This window comes from Ornithorhynchus anatinus, chromosome 18, assembly GCF_004115215.2.
Source record: "Ornithorhynchus anatinus isolate Pmale09 chromosome 18, mOrnAna1.pri.v4, whole genome shotgun sequence".
Lineage (NCBI taxonomy): Eukaryota > Metazoa > Chordata > Mammalia > Monotremata > Ornithorhynchidae > Ornithorhynchus > Ornithorhynchus anatinus.
In genome coordinates, this window is record NC_041745.1 from 33,950,851 (window position 1) to 33,963,744 (window position 12,894).

The 12,894-nt window shown below is 43.5% G+C and overlaps 1 non-coding gene across 1 annotated transcript; it reads right to left on the minus strand.

Annotated features, from left to right (window-relative positions):
- Positions 1 to 9,268: 9,268 nt before the first annotated feature.
- Positions 9,269 to 9,406, minus strand: LOC114805559. Its single transcript, XR_003753531.1, has one exon. It is a non-coding gene; the product is annotated as a small nucleolar RNA SNORA7 (small nucleolar RNA).
- Between the last annotated feature and the right edge of the window lie 3,488 nt (positions 9,407 to 12,894).

Here is a 12,894-nt window from a genome sequence, read left to right on the forward strand (position 1 = left end):
TCTGCTCCTCCACCTCTCCCTTCCCATCCCCACAGCACTGTACCCGTCCGCTCAACTGTATATATTTTCGTTACCCTATTTATTTTGTTAATGAATTGTACATCGCCTTGATTCTATTTAGTTGCCATTGTTTTTACGAGATGTTCTTCCCCTTGACGCTGTTTAGTGCCATTGTTCTTGTCTGTCCGTCTCCCCGATTAGACTGTAAGCCCGTCAAACGGCAGGGACTGTCTCTATCTGTTGCCGACTTGTTCATCCCAAGCGCTTAGTACAGTGCTCTGCACATAGTAAGCGCTCAATAAATACTATTGAATGAATGAATGTGGGTTTTAATCCTGGATCTGCTGCCTGCCTGCGGTGTGCTGTTTGGCAAGCCACTTAACTCCTCTGTGCCTCAGTTTCCTCTTCTGTAAAATGTGGATTCAAATTATTTGTCCTCCCTTCCCCTCAGACATGGGATAGGGACTGTGTCTGACCTGATTATTTTGTATCTACCCCAGCACTTTCTATATGCCAAGTATTTTACTAAGTGCTTAACTATACTATTATTATCATTATTATTATTGTTATTAAAATCAGATTGGGAGCAAAGCCTAAACTCAGCCTGTGGCGTTTTGCAACCCTGAAAAGTCTCCCACTGAAAAATTGGGGATAATAGTGGTTTTCTCCCCCTTCCTTCATCAGGGTCTGTGACTGAGAACGCTTTCAGTTTTGAGAGAAAAATATGCTTTGGAAATTCAAGAGATCATTATGAGGAGTTCATAGGTGTGTTAGAGCATTAAGTTGCTTTCCAAAATGGAAAAAAACATTTAGAAAGAAGATGATGGGATTTTTCTTGATCTGAAGTAGCCGGGTAATAGAGGGTAAGCAGTATCCTCTGGTCCCATTTACTTGGGTAATTTGCTACTGTAGACAAGGCCCCGGTGCCAGAGTGGAGTTTACCCCACAGTGCTCTTGATTTTCCTGTTTGTGGCTTAGCTAGCTAATGAGTTGGCTTGGGCCCTAGCTCTCTGCTTGTCCCAAACCTCTCAGTGGCTTAGTGTCTACAACTAGTAGGCTTGCTCGGGGATAAACTGGCCTGGAATAAGGAATCCCTCCAAAATCCATAGTAGAAGGAGCTGATTTGAGGGTGAACAAAATCCAAGCACCTCGTTCACCCTATAAATTTTCTTTTCACTGTCACACTAAACATGGCAAAATAAGGGACAAAATATGAGACGGAGAAAGCAAGCTCGATATGGACAAGGAATATGCCTGCTAAATTCTGTTGTATTGTACTATCCCAAGCTCTGAGTAAAGTGCTCTGCACGTGTAAGCACTCAATGAATATCACTGATTGATTAAAAGTAGTGAATCACCTTGGAATATCTACAGATCTATTCTAACTAGAATCCTAGTCAGTCATTTATTGAGTGCTTACTGTGTTCAGAGCACTGTACTATGTGCTTAGGAGAAGACAATATAACAATAAACAGACACATTCCCTGCCCACAGTGAGGAGTGAGAGACTAGCATGCTGTTTGGCCAGAAGAAAAGGATCTGGGAGTCAGGAGTCCTGGTTCTGCCTGCTGGGAGTTTGCCATGAGTGGTGAAGATTCCTGGTTGGAAACTGTAAGCTTGTTATTTGCCTCATTCTAATTTTGAATCTGCCTTTTGTTCAAAAAAATCTTTGTGAAAACTGTGCTCCAAAAGAGCAAACCCTCTTGCGTTGAATGCCAAGCTGGTCTGTCTGATGGAGTGGTGTCCCAGAGATGGCCTGGGTGGGGAATGTCTCTGTCAACTCTACCATATTGTTCTCTCCCAAGTGCCTAATTCAGGGCTTGGCGCACAATAAGTGTCCAATAAGTAACTGTACTAACGTAGATGTCCACATTCTTTACTAATGCCATTTGCCTCGAACATAAACGTTTGGTGATTAGGATCAGAGAAAGCCCAGGCTTGAACTGATCTGCTCACCATATTCAACTAGCATTCCTCCTAAATTCTGGGTCTACAAGAATGCATAATAATGGCATTTATGGCATGCCTTATGGTAATCTGGTAAGAGTGCTACTCTAGCCATATATAGGTGTCCATCGTACTTGAAGAAGACACCACCAATGTTAAAGTCCACCGAAGACTGCATATAAATATGTATTTATTGGGAGTTTACTGGGTGCAGAGCGCTGTACTAAGTGATTGGGAGAATACAATCTAACAAACACATTCCCTATCTACAACGAGCTTACGGTCTAATGGGGCAGACAGATACGTACATAAGTGCAGTGGGTCTGGGAGGGGGGAAGAGCAACAGGAGGCAAGTCAAGGTGGCGCAGAAGGGAGTTGAAGAAAAGGAAAAGAGGGCTTAGTCGGGGAAGGCCTCTGGGAGGGGATGTGCCTGCAGTGAGGCCTTAAAAAGACCACTGTGGGACCCACGGTCCCATCCACATTGTGTAAACAAAGAGGCTGTCCCATGTTATGTTTTCATGATTAATGTTTGCAGCCCCTAAGGCTATTTTCTCTTTTGCGTCCTTGTCTTTCCTTCAGAAGCCTTTGTGTGAATAAAACTCTTCCTTTTTTGATAGCAGTTCGTCACGCTGGGTTATTCTCAGGAATGATTTCCAATGTTCAGCAAGAATGCAGCATTATATCCTCAAAATGTTTCCTCTGACTTCCTTGCTTTTGGTTTCCCACTTTCAGCTCTTATATAACAGTTGTTTGGCTTTCCTGCTGTAACTCATTTTCACCAAATGTCCCACCTAATATTGCCTTGTCAAGGTGAATGTTGCTTCAATGCTGCCAAATGACTACACTCCAGAACTTCATTGTTTATGATCTTGTGTTGTCATTTGATATTGAATATGGCCTTTAAATGATACTGATGGAACTGCTCAAGGAGCCTAATGTGGCCCCTGGGTGTGGGTTAGGACTCAAGCTTTAAAGAAGGCTGGAAAACACGGCAGTTCTGTAGAGCTTTAATTTATTCTGGAGTGTGATGTCATGCTGCTATCAGATTCTGTTTGATAAGCTCCGAAAGGACGCGATGGCTTTCTGGATTTAGTTCTCTACTTCCCTATCGATAATTGTGATATCGGTCAACGTACTGCCTAAGGAGGGAATTCTGTCCCAGCTTTTAGCTCTGGGTTGTCAAAATGAATTTTTGGTTTTGTGTACAAACAGGCCGATACATAACATCTCTTTTCTTTAAGCTTATCATCAGACTGTAGCTACTGATGGGTCGGCGAAGTGGTTTACCCCAATGCCATTAACCAAAGGTGTCGATAGAGCTGAGGGGGCCAAAAAGAAGCTATTAGATAGGTTAAGCTCCTCCTCTAGACTGTAAGCTTCACATGGTTAGGGATCGTGTCTCCCAATTTTGTTGAATTGTACTCTTCTAAGCATTTAGTACAGCGCTCTGCACACCATAAGCCAGCAATAAATACCACTGATGCCTATTGGATGTTAGTGTTGGATCACATTGGGTTGCACTGAAGTTAGGGATTGGGTTATGCCTAGTATTTAGAGCCAAGGATGGGGAAGGAAGCTCACTATAGGCAGGGGATGTGTCCACCAACTCTGTTGTATTAGACTCTCCCAAATGCTCAGTACAGTGCACACAGTAAGCTCTCGATAAATATAATTGGTTGGAAGAGGGGTCTAATTTTTGAACTCCGACCATTTCCTAAACCCTACTCCATCCAGTGGGGCAATAACAAGTCTCTAATTCCACTGTCATGGTTGCCTGAAAGGCACTGAACAGCAGAGGCTGCCAGCACCCAAGCTCAATGGGAAGGATGGAGTTGCAAAATAATTCAGTTTACAAAGCATCATAAAAGAATCTTATTAAGAGTCAAATTAAAAAAAAACCCTCAGCAACAGTCAGGAAACATTATTAGTTGCTCTGGGCAGTGACTGGACTACTCGATCTGACGAAGATTTAACTGGACAAAGGTTGAACAGAACATTTTCATCTCCAGTAACTCCACCCAGGAGCACAGCTTTTTGAAGAATTGCCCCATCTGTTCTGGAGAAGGTTGCCTGACCCTGCCCGGAGATAATTATGCACGAAAGTTATTGATCAGCTTTTCCAAATCCCAGTTAGCTGAGTGCATACATTACCTCCACTTGATTTCCAAGACCCAATGGATACAATCAATTATAATGTAAAACTTCATTCTTTGTCTGGGCAATTCTAAATGCAAATGTAAAAATATTCATCGACCTACCATTCACATAGATGTAACGGCAACTGATAATGTTATTACCACTCTCCAACCAGAAAATCAACTTGGGGGCTGGTTCTCTAGCCGTCCATAAATCCTGTTGCAAAATTTCCTTCTTCAGTTGAGTTAACAGCTTACCTGTTAGGAAGTGGTAGTTTTCATTATTACTCCAAGAGGTTCTCGGGCATCAAAGTATATAAGCTTTGGCAGGGGTCATTCATCAAGGTAAGAAATCTGTTTCCTACATTAAAACAGAGGCAAAGAAGCCCAGAGAGCAATATATGGGCAAGATAAGTGTGAATGAAAAGGATAGAAGAAAATTCAATTTCTCTAAAGTAACATGTAGGAACTTGCTTCTGTGCTGTTATCTGTTGATGCTATTGTCCATTACAGGTGTACAGACGCTGAATGGCTTGACTCACAGCCTATTTAGAGTCAGATAAAAGGTGGGGAAGCAAAGTAAGGTGAAAGTCAATATTTTCAGAGTGAAGAGGTCTAGGGAAGATGAAACAAAATTGCAGAACCTGTCGCTGTTACTAAAACTAAACAAAAACAAACAGCCCAACTGCTTCTCTGTAGATGTGTCGCTAGAGCTGAGTCTAACCTAGTGCATCACAGTCAAATACAGTCCTTCTGCTTAATCGATCAATTGTATTTATTGAGCACTTATTGTGTGCAGGACATTGTACTAAGCACTTAGGAGAGTACAATACAACAGAGTTGGCAGGCACATTCCCTGTCCACAAGAAGCTTAAAGTAAATATTTAGTCTCAAATAGCTGGAGTTGCAGTAGAAGTCTTGGGTTAGGAAATAATCGGAAAATGTAAGCCATGCAATCCTTAGGGCCAAGACGTCTGAATAACAGTCACAAACATTTTGAAATTACAGTGAAACTAAGGTTGAAACAGTATCCCCTGTTTAAGTTGATATCATTAATAGTGGTTTGCACTGCCACAGGATGTGTTTGCTGCCTCATCAGTCAATCTTATTGAGTGCTTACTGTGTGCAGAGCACTGTATTAAATGCTTGGGAGAGTACAATATAATATTCATGTTCCCTATCCACAACAAGGGTAAATGAGGGTTTTGCTCTAAGGGAAGCCAGGCAGATTCATTCCACTAAAATACCTGGAGTGGCAGAAAAAGGAGGTGGGAGAGGGAGGGTATGAGATGTTGGAAAGGTAAGTGGGGTTCCCGCTTTAGGCCTCCCTCAAACTGAGGGGATCCCAGAGGGTAGAGCACCACCTCTCCCAGCCCCACAGATGAGCTGCTTTCAGCTAGCATCACAGCCGTGCTTACGGACATAACTCCTTCATTGGAACCAAGCTGCTTTGGGGTCAGGGGAGCTGGGGATGAGCACGGCAGAAGGTCCGGTCGTGGCCTGAGTTCCCTGTGTAGGTGAAAATGGCGCCGCGCCGACTCCAACTGCAAAACAATGCTGTCGGCTCCATGCTGTCGCTGCCCCTCCACTTGCTCCCACGGGGCTGAAGTGGGATCTGCCCTGGTGCCCAAACTGACCCCGTACCAATACTGAGGTTCAAATCAGAATTTCCACCTCTGTTACCCATCTCCCCACTGTCTTTGGGCAGTACTGTCTCCCAGTGAAAACCCTCAATGGGGGCTTGAGCAGCCCCCAGAGATGGCATCCTGGAGACATCACCACACAATGAAACTCCAGCCAGCTCCTGTTTTCACCTCACGATTTCAAGAGCCTGGGAAGTCCTCAGTATAAGCTGAGTGAGGTCTGTGGGGTGAAAGGGAATCAGGACCCTAAAAATACACAGAATTTCCCTCAGCCGTGGCTTGACTGCAGAAGATTCTGAGGAGTCCAGGTGCCAGGAAAGATTCATCCCCATATGAATTCTGTTTCCTCCAAAATCGCTCCACTTCATCCTGGTATATAAATAAGGATCAATGTCAGCTTCTTCCGTGTCGAATGCCAGTATTTAGTGAGCTGTGGTAAATCACCCTGACTATTTTGCATAAAGCACTTGGTAAATCATGACAAGACCACAATCTTATTTCTTGATAACACAGTAAATAACCAAGGACATCCCTATAAATCAGTATCTTGAGTCACGGGGGTATCAGGCATCACATTCCCAACATATTAAGTCTCACCATTTAACTAAGGGTTTTACCTTACATCCGTGGTATTCAGGCCTGGTCATTGGTTAGTAACACCATTACAAGTGATACCGAACGTAAATTTAGAGTTAAGGCACAGGGAAGGACATTTTAAATGCTTGACAGCACTTACAGTCAAAGCATGCTATATTTCCTCATTCTAAAATGAATGTAAGCTGGAGCATCTTCACATAGTACTGTTTTATTATTATTTAAATGTGTTTCCACCGCACAAGATATTGGCAGGATCGGGCTCTTGGGTTTTGTTCACCACAACACAACTATACTTTTCAGCTCTGGGTCCTGGCTTCCTGAAAGAATGACTTGAAGAATAATAGGAAGCACTCTAATTAGTTCTCCAAAGCCCCATTCTTTTCTTCAGTGTGCTTACTGGGACACTAGTGGTTTGTTCATAAACTTTTTAAAATAAAGCATCTATTCTGACTTATTCAGGTTAGCATCATTTGAAAAGCACCCTTTCTCGGGATTCATTAACCCTGGCTTGCTAATGAAGGCATGGGAAATGAACTCTTTTTCCATGCCCAGCTATCAAAGTGATCATCAGATGAGCTGTATAAAAAGCATCCACCTCCTTCATAGGAGGAGGTAAACTCTTCCTCTTCAGAGTGATATGCTGTTCAATGTGTGTCTCAGAAGTGTGATAAGGAAGTGAACAGTTAACACCTACAGTGTGTACTGCCATTGAAATTTACTACAACTTCCTTTAAAATCTACTAAACTTATTCACCGTATGCCATAAAATCTTATTCTTTACTGTTGTACCCCAGGATAAACTCCTTCATGGTTCATCCACATTTTCTAGGGGCAAATCACGACTGTATCTGTGGGCTTCATTTCCCCTTAGTTTTACCAGCAATTTTTTAGGTTCCAACTCAGAATCAGTTCTTACATAATGACTGGACCCTATTGGAGAAGTAAAAATTGCACTAGTCATTTCTCCCCTCCCCTATTAATAATAATAATAATAATAATAATAATGATACTTGTTAACCACTTATGTGTCAATCACTGGTCTAAGTGCTGGGATAAATACGTTGATCAGGTTAGACACAGTCTTTGTCCCACATGGGGCTCCCACTCTTTATCCCCATTTTACAGAGAATTTAAGTGACTTACTCAAGGTCAACCAGCAGACATGTGCCAGAGCTAGGATTAGAACTCGGGCCCTTTGGACTCCCAGGGCCAGGCTTTAGCCACTAAGCCATGCTCCCTCGTCCCCCATATTTATTCTTCTCCCTTATTCCTAGGAGCTTTTCCCTCCTGCTGTGCCCCCAATTCGAGGCCCCACTCACCTTATCTTCCACTCCCCATGCTCCAGTCTAATACTTTCCCCTGCTAGACTGTAAGCTCACTGTGGGCAAGGGACGAGTCAACCAACTCTGCTATATTGTATTCTCCTGAGTGCTTAGTAGTGCCCAGCACTTAGAACAGTGCTTTGCACATGGAGAAGCAGAGTGGCTCAGTGATAAGAGCGTGGACTTGGGAGTCAGAGGTCAGGAGTTCTCATCCCGCCTCTGCCACTTATCAGCTGTGTAACCTTGGGCAAGTCACTTAACTGCTTTATGCCTCAGTTACCTAATAATGAATAATAATGTTGGTATTTGTTAAGCGCTTACTATGTGCAGAGCACTGTTCTAAGCGCTGGGGTAAACACAGGGGAATCAGGTTGTCCCACGTGGGGCTCACAGTCTTAATCCCCATTTTACAGATGAGGGAACTGAGGCACAGAGAAGTTAAGTGACTTGCCCACAGTCACACAGCTGACAAGTGGCAGAGCTGGGATTCGAACTCATGAGCCCTGACTCCAAAGCCCGTGCTCTTTCCACTGCGCCACGCTGCTTTACCTCATATGTAAAATGGGGATTAAGACTGTGAGCCCCACGTGGGACAGTCTGATTACCTTGTACCCCCCCAGTGCTTAGAACAGTGCTTGGCACATCAGCGCTTAACAAATGCTATCATTATTATTATAATTATTGTTATTATTATTATAGTAAGCACTTAAATGCCATCATTATTATTACAGTGCTGTCACACAGTAAACACTCAGTAAATACAATTGATTGATCAACAGGGGTTTCCATGTGGGCACTGTGGGGTAGCTTACATCTTGCACACCCTGGACCTCATCCTCGTTAAACACTGAATTACCTCTGAGCTTTCGGGTTTGGTACTAACTCCATCTCAGCCCCTCGTCTGTCTGACACGTTCCTCTTAACCTCTCACCTTTGGCACATCTCCCCTCCCCTCCCACTGAGGGCACCTACTTTTCATCCCCGTTCAACTCTTCCAGATGTTAACCCCCACTCCCTGCTCTATCTGAAACCTTTCCTTTCACTCAGTTGATTATTGAGCATTTATTATGTGCAGAGCATTACAATATAAGAGGGCTGGTAGACACAATCCCTGTGCATAAGGCACTCACAATTTGTTGTTGTTGTCTTATGCTGTCCAGTCGTGTCCGACCCACGAGAAGCAGCCTGGCTCAGTGGAAAGAGCCTGGGCTTTGGAGTCAGAGCTCATGAGTTCGAATCCCAGCTCTGCCTCCTGTCAGCTGTGTGACTATGGGCAAGTCACTTAACTTCTCTGTGCCTCAGTTACCTCATCTGTAAAATGAGCATGAAGACTGTGAGCCCCACGTGGGACAACCTGATTCCCCTGTGTCTACCCCAGCGCTTAGAACAGTGCTCTGCACATAGTAAGCGCTTAACAAATACCAACATTATTATTAGTGAGGCCATGGACCCATCTCTCCCAGAATGCCCCACCTCCATCTGCAATTGTTCTGGTAGTGTAAACGTAGAGTTTTCTTGGTAAAAATACCGAAGCGATTTACCACTATCTCCTTCCTTGCGGTAAACCTGAGTCTCTGCTTTCGACTCTCTCCCATGCCGCTGTGCCCAGCACGGGGGAGTTTTGACTTGTAGCAGATTGCCTTCCACTCACTAGCCACTGCCCAAGCTAGGAATGGAATGGATAGTCCTCTGCTTGACTTTCCCTCCCATAATCGAAACTGGTAGGGTACTGAAAACTCTCCAGGTGCAACCCTGAGAGGTGACTTACAATTTAGTAACCCTCAGTTGCTGTATGCCTCCTCAGTGCTCCTCCCTTCTCCTTCCTTTCACTCTCTTCACCTCCCCAACTATTTCCAGAGAAACTCTCTCTTACTCAGGAAAACCAACCTCTCAAACTTTGCCCTTCTGTCCTGATGCAGAGTAAAGTAATACCTTCGCAATTTGCAAGATTCCCCTCTTGTACCCTGGTAACAAAGGCAAAAGTTTCTTTGTTTTGTTTTTCATGAATTATGCAAACTCTTCTTCCACCTGGCAGTTCGAGCTGGTGGTGGAAACCTGGTTTCAAAATGCCTTAGGAGGGGATGTTTTTAATGTATGTTGGGAGCCTCAGAAAGAGGACCCACATACATTAAACATCCCTTCATCTACTATCGCTTACCAGAGATTTGGGTCATTATAGCTAAACTAGCTCCCGCTTGGTTCTGCAGGCTCATTACAGGCCACAGTTGTTGAAGGGAGAAGGTGGGCAGGGAAAAGAGTTGGTTGAGTCGACATAATTTAGGCTTTTCTTCCCAACACTTCGAGACAGTCAGCTTATCACGGACTTTGTAAAAATGTTTTCTTTCCTAATCATATCCGTAGCCTTTGAGTACATGAAAATGTGGCGGTTCAAACTGGTTCCCTCATGTGAAAACAAAATTTTTTTTCTTTTATTTATACATTTTTGTATGTAATGAGCAGCCACCTAATAATGACTGTTGGGAAGGAGTGACGGAAGGACAGGTGGTTTTTTTTTTTTCCTTTATAAATGTGTTCTCTTCTTTTTTTGTTCTTTTATGAATGTGTAATAGGATGATTACAGCCTATCTTCTACTCAAATTCCTCTCCAATTCTCTCCTTGAATCTCCTCCTCCTCCAATCTGGTTTCTACCCCTTCACTCCATAGAAACTGCCCTCTCCAAGGTCACCAGGGATCTTCTCCTTGCCAAATCTAATTGTCTCTACTCCATCCTAATCCTCCTCGACCTCTCAGCTGCCTTCGACACTGTCGGTCATCCTCTTCTCCTGCAAACATTATCCAACCTTGGCTTCACTTGGTTCCTTCCTATCTCTCTGGCCGTTCATTCTCGGTCTCCTTCACAGGCTCCTCCTCTGCCTCCCACCCTCTAACTTTGGCAAGGCATTCCTCAAGGTTCAATTCTGGGTCTTCTTCTATTCTCCAGCTACACCTATTCCCTTGGAGAACTCATTCGCTCCCATAGCTTCAACTACCAGCTCTATGCAGATGATATCCAAATCTATCTCTCTAGCCCTTAATTTTCTCTGTCTCTGCAGTCTTGCATTTCCTCATGCCTTCAAGACATCTCTTCTTGGATATCCTCCCATCATCTCCAGCTTAACATGTCCAAAAGAGAATTCCTTAACTTCCCACCTAAAGCATGTCCTCCCCCTGACTTTCCCATCATTGTAGATGGCTCTGCCATCCTTCCTGTCTCACAAGCCCATAACCCTGGCATTATTCCTGACTCCTCTCTCTCATTCAACCCACATATTCAGTCCATCACTGAATCCTGTCATGGATCCGCCTTCACAACCTCACTAAAATCTGCCATTTCCTCTCCATCCAAACTGCTACCATGTTAATATAATCACTCATCGTATCCTGCCCGGATGACTGCATCAGCCTCCTTGCTGACCTCCCAGCCTCCTTCCTCTCCCCACTCCAGTCCGTACTTCACTCTGCTGCCCAGGTAATTCTTCTTCTAAAATGTTCAGGACATGTTTCCTCATTCCTCAAAAAACTCCAGTGGTTACCCATCCACCTCTTCTTCAAACAAAAACTCCTCACCATTGGCTTTAAAGCACTCAGTCATTTTGCCTCCTCCTACCTCAACTCTCTAGTTTCCTACTACAACCCAGACCGCACACTTCACTGCTCTAATGCTAACCTTCAGGCTGTGACTCGATCTTGTCTATCTTGCCACCGACCCTGCCTCTGGTCTGGAGCTTGGTTCCTCCTCAAACCAGACAGACAATTACTCTCCCCTATTTCAAAGCTTTATTTGAGGCCCATCTCCTCCAAGAGGCCTTCCCTGACTAGGTCCTCTTTTCCTTCTCTTCCACTCCTTTCTGGGTTTCCCTGACTCGGCCCATTTATTCATCCCCTCTCTCAGCCCCACAGCCCTTATGTACATATCTGTAATTTCTTTTTATTAATGTCTCTCTCCCCCACTCTAGACCGTAAGCTTGATATGGGCATGGACTTTGTCCATTTATTGTTGTATTGTACTCTCCCAAGTGCTTAGTATAGTGTCCTGTGCAGAGTAAGTGCTCAATAAATACAATTGAGTGAATTACACTATATCACATCATACACCTGTAAATACTGAGTTTCAAGGGCAATCTTTGGAGAAGGAGATGATGAGAACTACAAAATACATCCAGTTGGGTGATCTGTTATAAGTAGGACATGGTCTAACTCCTAAGCAGTCTGATTTCATGTTCAACTTTCAAAATTGTTGTTTTCTATCGTAACTGGCACCATCCAGAATTTGCTATTCCTACTCCTAATTAAGTGACTAAGAAAGAACACGGGCTTGCAGTGATTAAAAGTCCAACACTTCCTTCAAGATGTATTTCATATTTTAATAACTTTGCTTTGATTTTAAAACCGCTGGCAGTGACTGATGCTGGCACTGAAATCTCTTCTCCTGAGTAAGTCGGAGTTCCTTTCAAAACAGTCCAGCCCATTAAGCAGTCTCTCTCTCTCTCTTTCTCTCTCTCTCTTGTCTTGAGGCCATCACACACCTCATTTTTTTCTTGAAAGAAATGTGGGTGGGGTGCCAATATCCTGTAATTCTATGAATTCTATTCATATTAATGTCTATCTCCCCCTCTAGACCCTAAGCTTGTTATAGGAAGGGTATGTGGCTGCTAATTCTGCCATATTGTACTCTAAATTGTGTAGTACAGTCCTGTGCTTTACTCAGACTTCCCTGGGTCTGACTGAAATTATATTTCTCAATATCTTCTTTTCACTCATGGGAAGGAAGACTTAATATACCCTTAATTGCTTTTGTAGCCCTGAGCCCACAGAGCTCATTAACTCTCCAGTTCCCAATTATTATTACTTTTGGGTGATTGTTGATATTTTCTATTATGCTACGTAATAAGATCTCATTAGAGAGCATTAGTGACCAATGATCTCTGCCAGTAGTCAGCCCTTGTTAGACATGACAATTAGAAAGTGGGTATTTATATGTGGGATTAACACACTACCTCACACCCCCACAAACATATACCCTTCACTCTAACCAACATATTATGTAAAGAACAAATTATACCTCACATTTTTACTGTATTTCATTGATCAGGTTACCTTGTAAATAAGTGAAAGGAAATAGACCAATCAATCATATTTATTGTGTGCTTACTGTGTGCAGAGCACTGTACTAAATGTTTGGGAGAGTACAGTATAACAGAGTTGTTAGAAACAACCCCTGCCCACGTGTGGCTTTTCAGGAAGGTGTT